This window comes from Bombina bombina, chromosome 7, assembly GCF_027579735.1.
Source record: "Bombina bombina isolate aBomBom1 chromosome 7, aBomBom1.pri, whole genome shotgun sequence".
In the NCBI taxonomy this organism is placed as follows: Eukaryota; Metazoa; Chordata; class Amphibia; order Anura; family Bombinatoridae; genus Bombina; species Bombina bombina.
The window spans coordinates 479,601,511-479,607,909 of NC_069505.1; the positions used below are offsets into that span (position 1 = coordinate 479,601,511).

At 37.0% G+C, this 6,399-nt stretch overlaps 1 pseudogene; it reads left to right on the forward strand.

The window, feature by feature from the left end:
• Positions 1-369: 369 nt before the first annotated feature.
• LOC128636011 (E3 ubiquitin-protein ligase TRIM39-like) lies at positions 370-2,685 on the forward strand (annotated as a pseudogene).
• The last annotated feature ends 3,714 nt before the right edge of the window (positions 2,686-6,399 follow it).

Sequence of the window (6,399 nt, forward strand, 5' to 3'; positions counted from 1 at the left end):
TCTATTTACTCATAAAACCATGACTTTAACTCATAATCTTGTTTTCAATAAAAAGTATTGAATATAATACACTATAATCCCCTCCAGTATCTTCCACATTACTGATGTTAGTCTTACTTGTCTATAACTTCTAGGACCAGCCCTGCTTCCCTTAAGATTAAAAGCTTTATTAAAACACTTTTTTTTAAAATGCAATGCCAGGACCAAACAACTGTATAACTTTTATAATTAGCTTTGCTAAAGGGTTGTTACATAATACACTGGGCACGGTAGCTGAGAATTTACGATATGCAAACAACAAGTAAAAACCACACCCTCTGTTGAATAAAAAAAAAAGTTCAGTTTCATTTCTTCTCACTGGATACAAGCATGGCGTCTGCTGATCTGAGAGAGGAACTAACCTGCTCTATTTGCCTGAGCATTTATACAGATCCTGTAACTCTGAGCTGTGGTCATAACTTCTGCCTACAATGTATTGATATTGTGCTGGGTACTCAGGAGGATTCTGGGGTTTATACCTGTCCTGAGTGTAGAAAAAAATCAAGCAACAGACCTGAGATGCAGAGAAATGTGACACTGTGTAATTTACTAAAACATTTACTCCCTAGTCATCAAGAGACTGAGACTGGGATCTTATGCACTTACTGCATTTACCCTGCCTTTAAATCTTGTCTGCTGTGTTAGGCTTCTTTTTGTGATTTCCACTTGAAAAGTCACAGTAAGTCTGATGAACACATCTTAACTGAACCCACTACTTTATTGGGTAACAGAAAATGCTCAATCCACAAGAAGCTCCTGGAGTATTACTGCTTTGAAGATGCTGCCTGTATCTGTGTGTCCTGCTCCCTGGCTGTAGAGCACAGAGGACACCACATAGAAATGCTAAATATGGCTTCTCAAAAGTAAAATAATAAACTGAGAGATGTTCTGCAGAAACTGACCTCAAAGAGAGAGAAGACTGAGAAAAGAGTCCAGAGTCTGCAGGAGCATAGGAGAGGGGTGCAAGAGAAAGCAGCTGGTGTAACAGAGCGACTCACTGCCCTGATTAGGGACATCAGGAAACAGCTGGAAGACCTAGAGAAGCGAGTCCTGAGTGACATCACCCGGCAGCAGGAGCAGGTTTTACTCACAATCTCTGATCTGATCCAGCAGCTGGAAAAAGAGAAGGACGAGCTGACCAGGAAGATTTGTCACATTGAGGAGCTGTGCAACATGACTGACCCATTAACTGTCCTACAAGAACAGGAATCACACAGAGATGACTTTTGTGGTGCTGAGAAGGGAGATAATGAGGTCACACAGAGAGGTGATAAACAGGTCCCTGCTGGGGGGGATATGGATGAGGGTCTGAGCTCAGTGACCTTATACAGAGGTTTAGCTGATATTGTGACTGATGTAAAGAAAGGGCTCTATGTGCAGGTGACATCAGACCTAATAATGGATATTAACACAGCTAATAATAATGTTATTCTATCAGGTGATTGTAAAAGTGCATCCTGGTCAATAATAAACCAGCAACGACCAGAAACACCAGAAAGATTTACAGATGCTCCTCAGGTATTAAGCACTAGGAACTTTTCCTCAGGACGACATTACTGGGAAGTAGAGACCAGTCAATCAGGGGACTGGAGTATAGGATTTTGTTATTCTAGTATGGGAAGGAGGGGCAATGAGTCTCAGATAGGAAATTATATGTCCTGGATACTGAGCTATTCTTATACTGACAATGATAAAGATGATGATGATGATAATGATGTTGACAATAATGGTGATGATATTAATGATTATGATGATGATGTTTATTATAACGGTGATGATATTAATGATTATGATTATGATGATGATGTTTATAATAACTGTGATGATATTAATGATTATGATGATGATGTTTATTATAACGGTGATGATATTAATGATTATGATTATGATGATGATGTTTATAATAACTGTGATGATATTAATGATTATGATGACGACAATGATGTTTATAATAACGGTGATGATATTAATGATTATGATTATGATGATGATGTTTATAATAACTGTGATGATATCAATGATTATAATGATGACAATGATGTTTATAATAACGGTGATGATGTTAATGATTATGATGACGACAATGATGTTTATAATAACGGTGATGATATTAATGATTATGATGACGTCAATGATGCTTATAATGACGGTGATGATATTAATAATTATGATGACAACAATGATGTTTATAATAACGGTGATGATATTAATGACTATGATGATGACAATGATGTTTATAATAGCAGTGATGATATTAATGATTATGATGATGACAATGATGTTGATAATGATCTTTCTGAGATACATTTGGGTGATGCAGTAGCACATAAAACCATATACACTTCATTACATCACTCTCTATCATGCCACAGAGTAGGAATACTGCTGGACTATGAGGCTGGGCGTCTGTCCTTTTATGAGCTTTGTAATCCAATCAGACACTTACACACATTCACCGTCACATTCACAGAGCCTCTTCATGCTGCATTCTGGGTACGTGGTGATGGTGCCTGGGTGAGAATCAAGAGCTAGAAATATTAATCACTGCCCAGCAAAAGGAAAACCATAGCTGTAATACAATGTATGTTTTCCTATTACATTAGGTCCCCTCTTTGATCTTACATATAAAATTACATGTACCTATGTTATTTTATTATGTAGCTAAATAAGTAATTATTTTGATAATTCATATAATAAGACATGCCGATGTGTATATCTATCTATTTGTCTATCTATCTATTATCTATCTATTATCTATCTATCTATCTATCTATCTATCTATCTGTCTGTCTATCAATCTATCTATTTATCTATCATCTATCTATTATCTATCTATCTATCTATCTATCTTCCATCTACCTATCATATATCTATCTATCTATCTATCTATCTATCTATCTACCATATATCTATCTATCTATCAATCTATATATATTATCCTATAGTAATGAATATGCAGCTATTAAAATGTATTGCTTTTATAATATGTAAATGATTATTCTGAATTTTTGTCCTTTAACCAAGAATGCATGTTTAGATATATCAATTTAAGTTCCCTGCTGTAGTGTAATGTTCTAATAATCCTTTAATATAAAAAAAAAAATCTACAAGTATTGCTATGTTATTTAGATGTGGCCTCAGCAAGTATCTTACTGTATAAACCTCAGCAGATTTAACCTTGATTAACGGACACAGATACTGATGTATTTTTAATTAATATTAGCCAATCATTAACAGTATCAGATATATATATAGAAATATATATTTAAATGTCGCAACACCATGTTTTAATATGTTTGAATAAAGGAGGGTTTTTATGATAAAAGAAAGCTGCTGTGGACCTTCTAATATATTGGATTCCTATATGGAGGTAAAGCAGAGACCTCTCTCTGCAGCGGCACCCTGAAAAAGTGATTGGTTGCTGAGAAGGAACTGGGGTTAGTAAGGTGTCCTAAGTATTTTACCTTGGTCTTTGTTACCTGTAACTTCTTTTTATTTACGTTATGTCACTTGTCTTCCAACATTTATTAAGGGTACTGCTTCTGTGTAGGTGCAGCAACCAGTAGGTCATCTACGTACTGAGTTAGAACTGTTCCTGGGGTAGTTGAGGCATATTTCAGATATTCCACTAAAATCTTAGTCAATATTGCTGGACTCTCAGTGTATCCCATTTAGATACACTGGTATGTAAATTGTTTTGGAGGCCAGACCCTAGAGTGTAGGTGAATGCAAATAGGTTCTGGCCATGTGAGTTCAAAGACAGCTAAAAAATGTGGAGCTCTGATCTATCACTGAAATATATTGGGCATTCTTTGGTATGGATGACATTATGGTACGGGGGATGGGCATGACTGAAAAATATGCTTTTACAGCAGTATTTAATTCACAAACCTGTACATAAAGGGCTTTGTAATCAGTTGGCCCTCTGGGAGGATATGAGTATTGCAGGGGTTTATAGTTATATTCAGAACTCCTTGTTTCACAAATTGCTGTATTTTGGGTTTTATGCCTTCACTGGCCTCTTTACCCAGGGGTATTAGGGAACAGAGTCATTCTCTTTAAGTTCAATAAAAATTTCCCTGCTGATTTTATTAGTCCCACATCATCGTCCTCTCTAGACCATAGAGATTTAGGAGGGAGGAGGAGCTCACCATCACTCTCCTGTAGATGGTCCAAGGCAGCAAATACACTGTCTTGTTCCCCTCCAGGCACATGAAGGAAAACTCCACTGGGGTATGTGATAGCGCACGTTCGCACATACTCCCCCAAAATAATATTTCATGCAGAAATAAAACCCACATAAACATTAACTTTGGTTATCCAAACCAGGGACGGACTGGGGCCAAATATAGTGCCAGGCATTTTAAGGCAGAGCTGCCTACACCCCTCCTTTTTTTATTTAAGCATACCTCAAAATTATAAGGTACTAGTTTGATTTACAAAAACATTAAATGTTTGTAACACCCTTCTGTCACTGTATTTTGTAAATTGGTTTTTATTAAATAATAAAAAAGTGAAATGTAATTTTTTTTAAAAAGCACAGCAAAGCACCCTGACATCCTCAATCACTCAAAAACAGGCACCCACAGACATCAAAAGGCATCATCAGGAGGAGTTGCTTCTCTGTGACTGGCTCACAGACACAGCAAGGGAGTGAGAGGCAGGACTGGCCCTGCATCATGCACAAATAATAATGCTGGTGACTGGGTGGCGTTAAGGCAAACACGCCCAGCCCACAACTGGTCCCGGCCCACTGGGCAAATGCCCTGTATGCCCTATGGCCAGCCCGCGCCTGATCAAAACCTTACAGCTTTAAAATTAAAACCCAATTCCATTAATGTCAATCAGATAAAATAATGCAAATAATGTGAGCTCACAATCAACCAGCCAAGAAGAATTATTACAAGGAAAAATGAGGTCTATAAATTAGCACAAAATATGGCTACCCTGAAAAAAAGAGGTTAGTTCCAAAGTACCTCCAAACAATAACTAATGAAACAAAGATACAGGGAGCGCTAATGAAAGCTGCTATAAAAATATAGAGGAAAGGATAACAATGGTTAATACAATTTAGTGCTGATGAAAATAAAATGCTCAAAAACTATATATGTTCAATAAAATATATTTAATAAACCCTAATACATAAAAAAAACTAACCTAAAAAATACATGACTGTATAGCTAATTGATATAAAAAAAACACCGGTGGTATAAAAATAGGATGTAGAGTAAAACAAAAAGTCTGTATATGAGCTGGAAATGAAAAAATAAAAAATCCAAGAGCACAGAAATCAATGATCACTAAAATGCAAGAAGAGCAGCAAAGTTCAGTGGGATACAAGGAGAGCAGCAAAGTCAGTCTGTATGTGGCTGGATCAATGTAACAATAAAGTGAGAGCTTTGTTGGTGGCTAAAAGGACAATCTGCGGTCAGGTAAATAAGTCTGTAACATAGGTAATTCGTTTGACAGGATTGACTCACCCAGAATACGAAGCTATTTTCAGTTGTGCTTCTCCGTGTACAAGTGTAGTTGGTATTGGTATAAGACACGTAAGACCCTTAATGAACAACAGATTACCTTTCAGGTGAACAGTATCGCTCCTACGTATACTGTGATTTGCTGGGTTGTGCAGCGTATGCGGGGTCACGTCATAATTTGATCCAATCAGATGCACGGATTACCGGGTGGTCTGTGAATCAGCGTGTCAGCGGTGTCTGCAGATTCTGAGAGTCACAGTTAGCCAATACTTGATATTAAAAAGTTAAGAACGATGTTACATTTCAAAATGGATTGTTTTCATGGAGTTCCAAATAAAACAACAGAGCGCTCTGTATGTTATTCTTGACTTGGTAATAAACAATCCCAGTGTTGCGGATCCAAAGTGTCCTAAGTATTTTACCTTGGTCTTTGTTACCTGTAACTTCTTTTTATTTACGTTATGTCACTTGTCTTCCAACATTTATTAAGGGTACTGCTTCTGTGTAGGTGCAGCAACCAGTAGGTCATCTACGTACTGAGTTAGAACTGTTCCTGGGGTAGTTGAGGCATATTTCAGATATTCCACTAAAATCTTAGTCAATATTGCTGGACTCTCAGTGTATCCCATTTAGATACACTGGTATGTAAATTGTTTTGGAGGCCAGACCCTAGAGTGTAGGTGAATGCAAATAGGTTCTGGCCATGTGAGTTCAAAGACAGCTAAAAAATGTGGAGCTCTGATCTATCACTGAAATATATTGGGCATTCTTTGGTATGGATGACATTATGGTACGGGGGATGGGCATGACTGAAAAATATGCTTTTACAGCAGTATTTAATTCACAAACCTGTACATAAAGGGCTTTAGTATGCAGTTGGCCC